A 14,399-nucleotide genomic window follows, 5' to 3' on the forward strand; every position below is an offset into this window, starting at 1 on the left:
TATTACCATTTTAAATAATAAGGTTTGAAAAACTGTGATGAATAACTGCACTTTGATAAACTTATGATCTGACTCACTGGCTTAAAGGCCTACTGAAATGATTTTTTTTTATTCAAACGGGGATAACAGATCCATTCTATGTGTCATACTTGATCATTTCGCGATATTGCCATATTTTTGCTGAAAGGATTTAGTAGACAACATAGACGATAAAGTTGCAACTTTTGGTCGCTGATAAAAAAAAGCCTTGCCTGTACCGGAAGTAGCGTGACGTCAACAGTGGAAAGGCTCCTCACATTTCCCCATTGTTTTCAATGCAGCTAGAGCGAATCGGACCGAGAAAGCGACGATTACCCCATTAATTTGAGTGAGGATGAAAGATTTGTGGATGAGGATCGTTAGAGTGAAGGACTAGAATGCAGTGCAAGACATATCTTTTTCGCTCTGACCGTAACTTAGGTACAAGCTGGCTCATTGGATTCCACACTCTCTCCTTTTTCTATTGTGGATCACGGATTTGTATTTTAAACCACCTCGGATACTATATCCTCTTGAAAATGAGAGTCGAGAACGCGAAATGGACATTCACAGACTTTTATCTCCACGACAATACATCGGCAAAACACTTTAGATACGGAGCTAACGTGATAGCATCGTGCTTAACTGCAGATAGAAACAAAAGAAATAAACCCCTGACTGGAAGGATAGATAGAAAATCAACAAAACTATTAAACCATGGACCTGTAACTACACGGTTAATGCTTTCCAGCCTGGCGAAGGTTAACAATGCTGCTGCTAACGACACCATTGAAGCTAACTTAGCAACCGGACCTCACAGAGCTATGCTAAAAACATTAGCTATCCACCTACGCCAGCCAGCCCTCATCTGCTCATCAACACCCGTGCTCACCTGCGTTACAGCGATCGACGGTGCGACGAAGGAAGTTAAGGTGAGTTCGGCGGCTAGCGCGTCTGCTATCCATCTCTCAGTCCTCCTGGTTGTGTTGCTGTAGTCCGCTGCTAATACACCGATCCCACCTACAACTTTCTTCTTTGCAGTCTTCATTGTTCATTAAACAAATTGCAAAAGATTCACCAACACAGATGTCCAGAATACTGTGGAATTTTGAGATGAAAACAGAGTTTTTTGTATAGGATTCAATGTGTCCGCATACTTCCCGTTTCAACGATTGACGTCACGCGCATACGTCATCATACATAGACGTTTTCAACCGGAAGTTTAGCGGGAAATTTAAAATTGCACTTTATAAGTTAACCCGGCCGTATTGGCATGTGTTGCAATGTTAAGATTTCATCATTGATATATAAACTATCAGACTGTGTGGTCGGTAGTAGCGGGTTTCAGTAGGCCTTTAAATGCTAACATGAAAACAAGAGACCTAACATTTTTAACCAATAAGAAAGTACATATCTCAATCTGAACGTATATAAACACATTGCTGTCTGAGCAATTAAGCTATTCAATTGTATTCAAGCTGTGCTCTCTTAAAACAGAGTGATCGTTCTTTACTCAGATTACGAGACAGAGATGTTTCTACGGTAGGGTCGCTGAACAGAGTAGGACGCCACAACGCCTGCCAGAAATAATAAATATTAACAATAATAGATTTTATCTGTTACGTTCCTCATCTATGAATCTTTCATCCTCGCTCAAATTAATGGGGTAATCGTCACTTTCTCGGTCCGAATCTCTCCCGCTCCATTGTAAACAATGGGGAATTGTGAGGAATACTAGCTCCTGTGACGTCACGCTACTTCCGGTACAGCCAAGGCTTTTTTTAATCAGCGAGCAAAAGTTGCGAACTTTATCGTCGATTTTCTCTACTGAATCCTTTCAGCAAAAATATGGCAATATCGCGAAATGATCCAAGTATGACACATAGAATGGATCTGCTATTCCCGTTTAAATAAAACAAATCATTTCAGTAGGCCTTTAATGCGCCTAATATATGAAAAGGATCAAAAATAGTGCGCCCTATGGTCCTAAATTTACATAAGCAATTAAAAAAAAAAAAACTTTGTTAAAAGATTACAGTGTGTGTATAAGTACTTTTTGAGCACATTCAACAATACCGTTATAACTAGAGATGTCCGATAATATCGGACTGCCGATATTATCGGCTGATAAATGCTTTAAAATGTAATATCGGAAATTATCAGTTTCAAAATTATCGGTAACAGTTTCAAAAAGTAAAATTTATGAATTTTTAAAATGCCGCTGTGTACACGGACGTAGGGAGAAGTACAGAGCGCCAATAAACCTTAAAGGCACTGCCTTTGCGTGCCGGCCCAGTCACATAATATCTACGGCTTTTCACACACACAAGTGAATGCAAATCATATTTGGTCAACAGCCATACAGGTCACACTGAGGGTGGCCGTATAAACAACTTTAACACTGTTACAAGTATGCGCCACACTGTGAACCCACACCAAACAAGAATGACAAACACATTTCGGGAGAACATCCGCACCGTAACACAATATAAACACAACAGAACAAATACCCAGAACCCCTTGCAGCACTAACTCTTCCGGGACGCTACAATATACACCCCCCGCTACCCCCTACCTCCCCCCACCTCAACCTCGCCCCCCCCAACCCTGCCCACCTCAACCTCCTCATGCTCTCTCAGGGAGAGCATGTCCCAAATTCCAAGCTGCTGTTTTGAGGCATGTTATAAAAAAAAAAACAGCACTTTGTGACTTCAATAATAAATATGGCAGTGCCATGTTGGCATTTTTTTCCATAACTTGAGTTAAATTAATTTTGGAAAACCTTGTTACATTGTTTAATGCATCCAGTGGGGCATCACAACAAAATTAGGCATAATAATGTGTTAATTCCACGACTGTATATATCGGTATTGGTAATTAAGAGTTGGACAATATCGGAATATCGGCAAAAAAGCCATTATCGGACATTTCTAGTTTTAGCATCTTTATTACCGTATTTTTCGGACTATAAGTCGCAGTTTAAGTCGCGACTTATACTCAGGAGCGACTTATGTGTGAAATTATTTACACATTACCGTAAAATATCAAATAATATTATTTAGCTCATTCACGTAAGAGACTAGACGTATAAGATTTCATGGGATTTAGCGATGAGGAGTGACAGATTGTTTGGTAAACGTATAGCATGTTCTATATGTTATAGTTATTTGAATGACTCTTACCATAATATGTTACGTTAACATACAAGGCACGTTCTCAGTTGGTTATTTATGCCTCATATAACGTACACTTATTCAGCCTGTTGTTCACTATTCTTTATTTATTTTAAATTGCCTTTCAAATGTCTATTCTTGGTGTTGGATTTTATCAAATACATTTCCCCAAAAAATGCGACTTATACTCCAGTGCGACTTATACATGTTTTTTTCCTTCTTTATTTTGCATTTTCGGCCGGCGCGACTTATACTCCGGAGCGACTTATACTCCGAAAAATACGGTACTACCCGAAGCATTTAATCTTTCAGTTTTTCTGTATGTTAGACACCCTCGGTGCATGTGATGGAGAAAGACGACGTCACTCCCGCCAAACTGACTCGACAGGTAAGGTGTTGTCGCTAATTAGATGCGCCGCTCTTATAAATTCGCCGGGGCCCCACAGTACTTTGCACACTTTCCCACACTCGCCGGGGCTGCGGTGGCACCGAGAGATGGAGCGAGCAACATATACTATGAAATATTCAGGCGATCCAGCTGGGCTTTTCACTGCATACATAATCATTCTCATTTCGGTCCTGCCAGTGTGGAAGCTGTGCCGACGCCAACGCCAGGCTGCTGTAAGTAAGTAAGTAACGGGTGAGGAGCCTAAGCAATACTGTGGTGTGATGTACATTAACCGTCCACACAGAGGGACAGATAAGACTTAAACGCAGTCAGTATATCATTGCTCAGCTCACAGCACAAGCTTTATCCTTGTCTGTCTTTCCCCTCGCTAGCATCCCCTTTTTCACTCCGTCTCCCCCTCAACACACATCCCCTCCCCCCTCTCCCTTTCAGCACACCCCCCCCTCTGTTCTCCATTTCAGTCGAGTTCTCCATGTGAGCCGCAATCCCTCATGCTGTCAGCCCCCCACCCCCCCCTCTCTCCCTCTCTCTGTAGACAGACAGGATTAGCATTTTAATTGCATCAGCTCCCTTGGGTATTCTCAGCCTTTCACTGGGAGAGAGCAAGGGAGCGGGAGAGAAGGATAGGGGAAGGGGAGGAAGAAGAAAAAAAAGGTGAGGAGGGAGAAAGGGGAGGGTGGAAGGAGAACCAAGGAGAATTGCAAAAAAGGAGTCACAGGATAGATGTGTGTGTGTGTGTGTGTGCAAAGGGAGAGACACTGAGCGGTTACAGAAAATATAAAGAATCCAGGATAGAGACGTGCCAGAAAGGGAGAATGCATCACTTAGCCTTTCTTCACACAGATAAAGAGAATTGGGACATGCTATAATAATATGTTTTTTTTTTTTTTTTTTAAAGTGCTGCACAGGTATTAAATATTTTTCATAGCCAATTGTTGCTCAAATGAACTCAAATTGTAATGAGGTGTACCAAAACTAACTACTTTTGTGCATATATAGCTTTACCCGTTCCAATATGTTGCTGGAATTAGGGCTGGGCGATATGGACGAAAAAGTATATCTCGATATATTTGTACTTAAAACTCGATATTCGCTATACATCTCGATATATTTTCCGGTGAAAGTATCCATGTAAAGATATTCATTTTTGAGCGATATTCAGTGAAATTGAAGTGAATGACAACTGTACTGGCCATACTTGCCAACCTTGAGACCTCCGATAGGAGGTGGGGGGTGGGGGGTGGGCGTGGTTAAGGGCGTGGTTAAGAGGAAAGTATATTTACAGCTAGAATTCACCAACTCAAGTATTTCATATATATATATATATATATATATATATATATATATATATATATATATATATATATATATATATATATATATATATATATATTTTATTATACATATAAATAAAATAAATACTTGAATTTCAGTGTTCCGGAGGCTATCCAGTAGATGGCAGGCAGCATTGTCCTGTTTAACGTCTCCGTTCATGAATGAGTATATCATTTCGGCCACCGTGTTCAATGGAGAAGTCTGTTCTACAAAATGTACAGGCAACATACATACCCCTTCCCCTTCGAACTGTCCTGGATGAACTGAAATTCTTGTTTCCATTCGTTTTGGAACTTGCAAGCGTATTTCTTCATCTTGCTCGTCGACGGCGTCGCCATGCCTGTAACTTCCTCGTTCTTCTGCTTTGTCTCCTTGTTGTGTGCGCAGTTGTGCACTCTACTCTCTAAAAGCCATAGATGTTATGACGTCATTGGGCAGGCAAGCTGTTTATATTGTGGGAAAGCGGACGTGAGAAGAGGCTGTCCCCACTCAGGTCCGCATTGAGCTGGAGGGGGCGTGGCCTCCAGCTCCGGCTGAATACCGGGAGTTTGTCGGGAGAAAATTTCTGCCGGGAGGTTATCGGGAGAGTCTCCCGCTAAAAACGGGAGGGTTGGCAAGTATGGTACTGGCACTTGTATTAACCCAGTTAGTCAAGATGGGTATTAACCAGGCGTGTAACGGTACGTGTATTTGTATTGAACTGTTTCGGTACAGGGGGTTCGGTTCGGAACGGAGGCACGCCGAACGAGTTTCCACACAGACATATTAACACACGGCTAGCATGCTAGCAACGACCGGGCTACTACAACATGTAAAAGCCAGAGCTGGAAGACCCTCCTGCTTTGTGAAGATCTCCCGTTTGGGAACATTTCGGCTTCGCGGAGCCATACAACAATGGATAGCATCGCTTCAACGAAGAGAAAGACGAGCGTCGTGCAAACACCGCATTCAAGGAGCCTCTCCTCGGCGAGTCAGGCAGGGCTAAAGCAATAACAAATGTTTTTATAGCAGCAGATTTAAGACCATATTGCATTAAAAACTAGATTTTGACCCACTTCTATGGTGGAAGAACAATGAGCCCATATATCCTCTTACTGCCAAGTTAGCCAGGCACTACCTCGCCATACCTGCTACCTCCCTGCCCAGTGAAAGGGTATTTTCCACAGCTGGAGACATTGTAACTGCAAGCAGGTCTGCTCTTTCTGCAGACAATGTGGATAAACTGATTTTTCTGGCAAAAAAACATGAAAATTTTGTGAAACACCAGGGTTAAAGGCTGGGGGGGGGGGGAAGAAAAGTTAATCTGAGGCTGAGTTGACTTGAAACTGTTTAATGTTGCAGTTTTTGTATGTAGAAGAAAAGTTTTGTTATTTTATTTAATCTGAGCAACAACTTGAAGCAGTTTAATGTTGCAGTTTATATGTGGAAATGTTGCACTTTATATGTAGAAAGGTTTTGTTAAGAAACCAATTCTGAGCCTTATCTTATTTAGTTTTTATTTTATATACCGTAGTTTCCGGACTATAAGCCGCACCCGACTATAAGCCGCACCAGCTAAATCTAGGGGAAAATACAGATTGCTCCATATATAAGCCGCACCCGACTATAAGCCGCAGGGTTTTGATGTGTAATTACCGTAGTATATAGGGTTTCCTACTACCACAGAGGGGATTGTCGGGACAGAGATGACTGTTTGGGAACGCAAAGCGTCCCATTTATTAACAATAAATCTTTCAATCATTCAATCAAACTTTCACATCTTTGACATGGCGAACAGCATTCGTGCAGAGTACAAATAATACGACGGTGCAAAGTAATACAAAGTGCTCGCCTGTACGTTAAAATAACCAGCCTACCGGTATATGAAAAGTCAGTCTTTAATCATTGTGTCATCGTCTTCCTCCTGCGTACTAAAACCACCGAAATCCTCTTCGTCGGTGTCGGAGAACAACAGGCCGTAAATAAGCCGCACCCTTGTATAAGCCGCAGGGACCAGAACGAGGGGAAAAAGTAGCGGCTTATAGTCCGGAAATTACGGTATGTTGACTGCATTAACCCTGGCAATAGACCCTGTGTGTATATGTATGTTATTGTTATGCTTAGCATTCATGACTGCCTGCTGTTGCACTGATCAGCCTAGTGGTGGCTCACATCCATCACACACAGAGCTATTTTAAAGCAATGTTAAAAGGATAAAGCCATTGTTTACACATTTTGGTAAATAACTAACCAGAAAATGTATATTTTGTTGTTTTCTTACTGTACCAAAAATGAACCGAACCGTGACCTCTAAACCGAGGTACGTACCGAACCGAAATTTTTGTGTACCGTTACACCCTTAGTTTTAAAAGCACAGAAAATAAACTGTTTAAGTAACACACAATTACATAAAATAAATAAAATAGAAAAATATTCTTTCTACGTAAAATAAATAACATAGCTGTGCAAATAACACATTTTTGGCAGCATTTCTCGTGCGAAATATGCCCGGCTTGGCAACTGGAGAACAGTTTTGATTTGGGCTTACATGGTAAACAACTCAAATTAATGTTTTATCCGGACGCATACATTTGTCCAAATGTGGCCAAGTAGACGCATTGTGGGTTTCCTGGACGTTGTATACATCGCTAAAAGAAAAATCTGAAGAAGAGAATCCCTCTGCCATCTTCCACTAGTTTTTTTAATATATAAATCGCTCTTCTCTACTCTCTCGTCGTCATTTGGAATGTCTGTTGTGATTTCCCTTCCAGGTTCCATGACCCGCCCTATCTTGCCTCTGATTGGCCTGTCCCTAATGTTTTGCCTTAATCTCAACCAATCGTGACTCATCATAGTAAACAACCAACCAATTATGGATGTTCTTATACGTGCAAGCACGTCTTGGAAGGAGGAAGGGGAGGGGTTTAGTAGCTCATAATAGGGAGTGAGGAGCGGGGGAGAACAAGGAACACAACAAATAAGCTGCCTTTGGTCGGTTTAACGTGAAATAAATTATATCCATATTACTATATTTTCTTGTTTATATCTTGTTTAAAAATATATCGATACATCTAAAAAAAAAAAAGAAAAAAAGGTGTGTTTTATCAATGGAATGTACTATCAGATACTACCTGTGGTGTCCTGATACAACTGTCTCATTTCTGATACGATACAGACATTTGAGCCTTGAGTATTGGCTGATACCAATATTGATAACATACAAAATCAGGAGAAACCATGTATACTTTCATTATTTTGTTGTGTGGAATGCTAGAAAATCCTTGACCAAGTGAAATGACTCACACAGCAAACAATGGTAAGTACGAAAAACACTACATGAGCACCCATTGAGGAAAAAAAAATGAGGAAAATTGAGAAAAAAATTAGGAACATTTCAATCAGCACAAATGGCTGCCACGCAAACCCCGAAAAATTATTTTTGAAAATCAAGACTACATTTCCTGCAATTGGGTGAGTTTCTACACTACCCTTAGATTTATTTGCATTGACCAAATTATTTTGGCTGTCTTTTTGACACATGTCCCAAGTAATTAGTTTTTTTTTTTTTTTAGTAAATCATTCACTAACAATGTTATAATTGAAAATGTAATGTCAAATTGTATAATATGTATACAAATAACGCATTTGGCAACTCTATCCTGTAGCCACGCCCCCTGGGGTAATATACTTCTGGTGTTGTGACCTCTGTGTACAATCAGTCAGTTACTATGTTTATCTTTTAACTAGGGCTGCAACAACTAATCGATTATTAAAAAATTGCCGATTAATTTAGTCATCGATTCGTTGGATCTATGCAATGCGCATGTGCAGAGGTTTTTTTTAGTTTTTTTTTAAATTAAATTATTATTATTATTTTTTAATAAACCTTTACTTATAAACTACAACATTTACGAACAGCTGAGAAACAATAATCTAAATAAGTATGGTGCCAGTATGCTGTTTTTTTCCAATAAAATACTGGATAGGATAGAAATGTAGTTTGTCTCTTTTATCCAATTATTAATCGAAGTAATAATCGACAGATTAATCAATTATCAAATTAATCGTTAGTTGCAGCCCTACTTTTAACTAGTCTTTTTACAATGTGCTACACAAGACATTTAGCTGTAAACTAGCTGTGACTCAAGCCTTGCACAAGTAAACACGCTGCAGGAATGCTTGTACCAAAGCACTTATATCTCAGTTTTTAGATGCAATCAGATATGATCCGATCCATGTTTCTTTTTGCTAAAATGGGACCAACATCTACATTGAATCGGGACACCACTACATACTACATTTATTTGCTTTATCACCTACTCAGTGGCCTAGTGGTTAGAGTGTCCGCCCGGCCGAGTCATAACAAAGACTATAAAAATGGGACCCATTGACTCCCTGCTTGGCACTCAGCATCAAGGGTTAAATCACCAAAAATTATTCCCAGGCGCGGCCACCGCTGCTGCCCACTGCTCCCTTCACCTCCCAGGGGGTGATCAAGGGTGATGGGTCAAATGCAGAGAATAATTTCGCCACACCTAGTGTGTGTGACAATCATTGGTACTTTAACTTTTAACTATAAGCCAAAGCGTGAATGTTTTTTTAGATAGCTTTTTATATATTGACCTACACTGGATTGGTTTGAGCATCTTCAACGTACAAAATGTATCGCCAGCATGCACTCGGAATGCAGTCCTCAGTGTAAAAAAGTTTGAACACCCTTGGGCCCGGGACACCTACTTACTCACCCTGTATGACCGGATTTTTTGAATACGCGGTCACAGTCACGTATTTGTTCAAATGTTTACATACAAGTTCCTAACCATACTAGTAGAAATGCAGGGCATAAACAATGGGCTTACATAAACATTTGCTTTGTTTTCCAAATAAATGTGGTGTCAATATAGAGTACAGTTTTTTTTTTTTTTAATAAGGTGATTTTTTTTGGTGTATTACAGTCAACTTAATGAGAGCAATCCATATGTTCATTGCTACTTTAAGCAGCTCACGCTAATCAGCATCTGTTTGGGGAGCTCACCAGAGTCCTGTTGCACGCAGCCCTCCACTCTAACACACATTCTGATATATAGTGTACACACCGTGGTCTGATACAGGTGTAGAATTGGACAACTCATACCTTGAGCTACACTTCAGCCCCGGGTACATCATTAATCAGCACTTAATTAACTTAAAAAGGGAAGCGAATTGGACGCCAGAGAGATGACAATGCCTCGTCCCTCTTTCACCCCCGCCTTGAACGGGCTACACACAAACACTGTCGCACTCCAGCACAAACACATACACGAGCGCATAAAACACTAATGAGGGATAGATCAATTAGTGTTGTCACTTCATCGGCACAAAGCTCAAATCATTGAGGATCTGCTGTGTCTTAATCATTAATATGCATATTTTTGGTTATCAGGCAAAATGTGCATGTAGAATAACTTAATAAAGTACGAATCAGAAGGACAACAGACTATTTGTGTAGCATTTACATTGTAGCGTACAACCTGAACTATAATTGACACGGTCCTAATTACTGTAATTACCAGTCACTCAAACAAAAAGTCATGGATAAATTACATAAACACAAATGTTTTTTTTTTAGATTTTTTGTTGAAATCAGAATAGTAAAGTATAATGGTTTTTGCAACTTCTTTAGACATAGGCAGCCAAACTTTAAATACTTTTCTCAAATATTTTGTGTCAAATATGGATGCACATTTGATTCAATTTACTGGAATAATGTGGTTAGGTATAAAAAAACAACAACAACTAGAGATGTCCGATAATGGCTTTTTTGCCGATATCCGATATTTACCAACTCTTAATTACCGATTCCGATATCAACCGATACCGATATATACAGTCGTGGAATTAACACATAATTATGCCTAATCTTGTTGTGATGCCCCGCTGGATGCATTAAACAATGTAACAAGGTTTTCCAAAATAAATCAACTCAAGTTATGGATAAAAAAATGCCAACATGGCACTGCCATATTTATTATTGAAGTCACAAAGTGCATTATTTTTTTTAACATGCCTCAAAACAGCAGCTTGGAATTTGGTACATGCTTTCCCTGAGAGCATGAGGAGATTGAGGTGGGCGGGGTTGGGGGCGGGGGGTGTATATTGTAGCGTCCCGGAAGAGTTAGTGCTGCAAGGAGTTCTGGGTATTTGTTTTGTTGTGTTTATGTCGTGTTACGGTGCGGATGTTCTCCCGAAATGTGTTTGTCATTCTTGTTTGGTGTGGGTTCACAGTGTGGCACATATTTGTAACAGTGTTAAAGTTGTTTATACGGTCACCCTCAGTGTGACCTGTATGGCTGTTGACCAAGTATGCCTTGCATTCAGTTGTGTGTGTGTGAATAGCCGTAGATATTATGTGATTGGGCCGGCACGCAAAGGCAGTGCCTTTAAGGTTTATTGGCGCTCTGTACTTCTCCCTACCTCCGTGTACACAGCGGAGTTTTAAAAAGTCATACATTTTACTTTTTGAAACCGATAACTTTGAAACAGATACCGATCATTTCTGATATTACATTTTAAAGCATTTATCGGCTGATATTATCGGCAGCCCGATATTATCGGAGATCTCTAAAAACAACGTATATTTAATATTTTTCTTAATTTGAAATATTTATTAAAATATTAAACAGTATTGAAATATATTTCGCAGATAGCTGGTTGTAATCATATCTATAAATATTTAAATTAATTATACATAGAAGGTTCGATTAGTCTTTCGCCCCTATACCCAGGTCGTACGACCGATTTGCACGTCAGGACCGCTGCACGGTGGCAGAGGGGTTAGTGCGTCTGCCTCACAATACGAAGGTCCTGAGTAGTCGTGAGTTCAATCCCGGGCTCGGGATCTTTCTGTGTGGAGTTTGCATGTTCTCCCCGTGACTGCGTGGGTTCCCTCCGGGTACTCCGGCTTCCTCCCACCTCCAAAGACATGCACCTGGGGATAGGTTGATTGGCAACACTAATTTGGCCCTAGTGTGTGAATGTTGTCTGTCTATCTGTGTTGGCCCTGCGATGAGGTGGCGACTTGTCCGGGGTGTACCCCGCCTTCCGCCCGATTGTAGCTGAGATAGGCTCCAGCGCCCCCCGCGACCCCGAAGGGAATAAGCGGTAGAAAATGGATGGATGGATATACATAGGGCTGCAAAAAGTTATCGATTAAATCGATTGTTCAATTAGATAAAATGTTTTGATTTATTTACTGTAGCTTCAAATACTCATTTAAAAATGATGACTAATACAAATGTATTCAAATCTAAGCCGCAAGGAGTGCCGAAACTAACTATGCATATTATTAACTATGCACATATTTAATGCCCTCCTCTTTACTCCAAACGAGCAAAAGCCCGTTTGGAGTGAATGAACGGTGCCTCTACTGGTTGCAGCCAAGTAGTGCGCTTAATTACTGCAAGATGCAATTAATCAACAATCAATTACACACAATTAACTGAATCCTTAACAATCAATTAATATGCTCATACCTAGAGTCAACCAGCGAAATAAACTAGCTAGGACAGAGGAGCTAATTAATATTTAGCACAACACCAAGTCCAGAGCAGTTGTGCACACAGGGAGAGATGGAAAAGAACAGGATTTTGAAATGTCACAAGAGGAAGAGGAGGCCGACGAAGAGCACCTAAAAGCAAAGAGGCAATGGTGTGCCTCAGACCCCCCCACCACCCCACCTCCCAGTCAACTCTCATCAGGCCAGCTGCCTCCTGCGCTCATTAGCGCAGACTCTTAAGGAGCTCCTAAAGACTTTGTGAAAAATGAACGCTCGTTTGAGAGGTCGTTAATTTGCACTGTTATGCAAATGATGCCGCAATTAAGCGATAGATCAGACGAGCGGGCCCTCATTTATAACACGTGAACAAGCATTATGACACAGTCAGATGGTGTCACGGAGCTGAGAGGACATGTTTGGCCTGCACAGGTTGATATACCTCTGAGGAATAAAACCACTGGGCTAATTAGATTTATCATGGATCAAAATACTACTTTACCCACCATTTCTGCATGAATTTTCCTCTTGTCAAGTGTCACGTAATTTACACATTTAGAAAAGGGATGCACTGCATGTGTATTTTAGCCTTTTTGAACCTGTATGAAACAAGAAATGGGCAAAGATCCACGGTTGCAAACAGATGGGTGCACAAATCTGTTATTTTAAACAACAATATTATGCCAACTGTGTGGTGCTCTGCAGTGGCCACTAAAGCAGCTACACCAGGCCTGGGCAATTATTTTGACTCGGGGTGTCAAATTTAGAGAAAAAAATGTGTCTGGGGGCCGGTATATCTATCTATCTACAGTATCTATGTATACATATATACATAGTGATGTTGAGTTGAGTTGAGTTTGAGTTTATTTCGAACATGCAAGCATACAACATGATACATCACAATTTCCAGTTTCTCTTTTCAACATGTTCGAAAAGGAGTAGGAAGAAGCAGAGCTTATTTAATCCTACCCCTTTTCTATACATAACAGTTGCTAAAACTTTTGTTCACTTCCTGTTCACTTTGTAGTTCAGGTTCTTCATCACGTACACAGCTACTCCTCCTCCATTTTTGTTGGTTCTGTTGATGTAGTTTAGTTCATAACCTTCCAGATCAAAATCTATTCCTTTTTTGTCATCAATCCCTGTTTCTGTGACAGCAATCACCTTGAAGGGTTCGTTGATGTGTTCCAAAAAGTTCTTAATGTTGTTGTAATTTGCATACAAGCTTCTGCTATTAAAATGAATAATTGACAATTTGTTATCACATTTAATGTTACTATTATATTGATCATCTGTATAATAAAAACAATTATTACTGATGTGGGAGAAAAATGTTGTATCTGGATCTATATCATTTTCCAAATCCTGGTTTTTGTGATCTTTGTTGCAGAAATTTTTTTAGTTCCATATTTTCTTGTTCAACAATCTTTGATGTTGTTTCAATAATCTCTATAAGTGTAAGTGGATGCAATCCTGAATCTAGGTCCTCTTGTTTAGTCATCCCTTGGAACACAGTTGTGCCGATGCTCAATTTAGGTGCTTGTTTTCTGTCAGAGTCCATTATCATCGTTGTTGTGGTAGCTGTGTAAACTTTAAAAGATTTTGTGCTTGGGTCCTAAAACCTCACAATAATATCTGATTGAATTCAAACATTTTTATGACAGACCGCCTTAAAAAAACGGAATTGAATTTTACTTTTTTTTTTTACTGGATGAGACACCCGGAATGTACATGAAAATAAATTTACAATATTAACTATGCAGGATAAAACCCTGAATATTGACATCATATGAACGTCACACCCCTTCTCGATCGACATATTTTACAATCAAGCGAAACGCAAGAAAAATCCAACAGACACAGCGAAATATGAACGCGAAGGGTAAAAAAACCACCTACTATCTGATATATCAATGAACTCAAACTCAACTCAACAACTCAACTAAGCTTTGTG

The 14,399-nt window shown here is 40.0% G+C and overlaps 1 protein-coding gene across 4 annotated transcripts in view; it reads right to left on the minus strand.

The window, feature by feature from the left end:
- Positions 1-14,399, minus strand: part of pbx4 (pre-B-cell leukemia transcription factor 4) — a 78,863-nt gene that overhangs the window by 23,416 nt on the left and 41,048 nt on the right. The gene's annotated exons all lie outside the window — the stretch shown is intronic.

Source organism: Entelurus aequoreus, linkage group LG06 (genome assembly GCF_033978785.1).
Source record: "Entelurus aequoreus isolate RoL-2023_Sb linkage group LG06, RoL_Eaeq_v1.1, whole genome shotgun sequence".
Lineage (NCBI taxonomy): Eukaryota > Metazoa > Chordata > Actinopteri > Syngnathiformes > Syngnathidae > Entelurus > Entelurus aequoreus.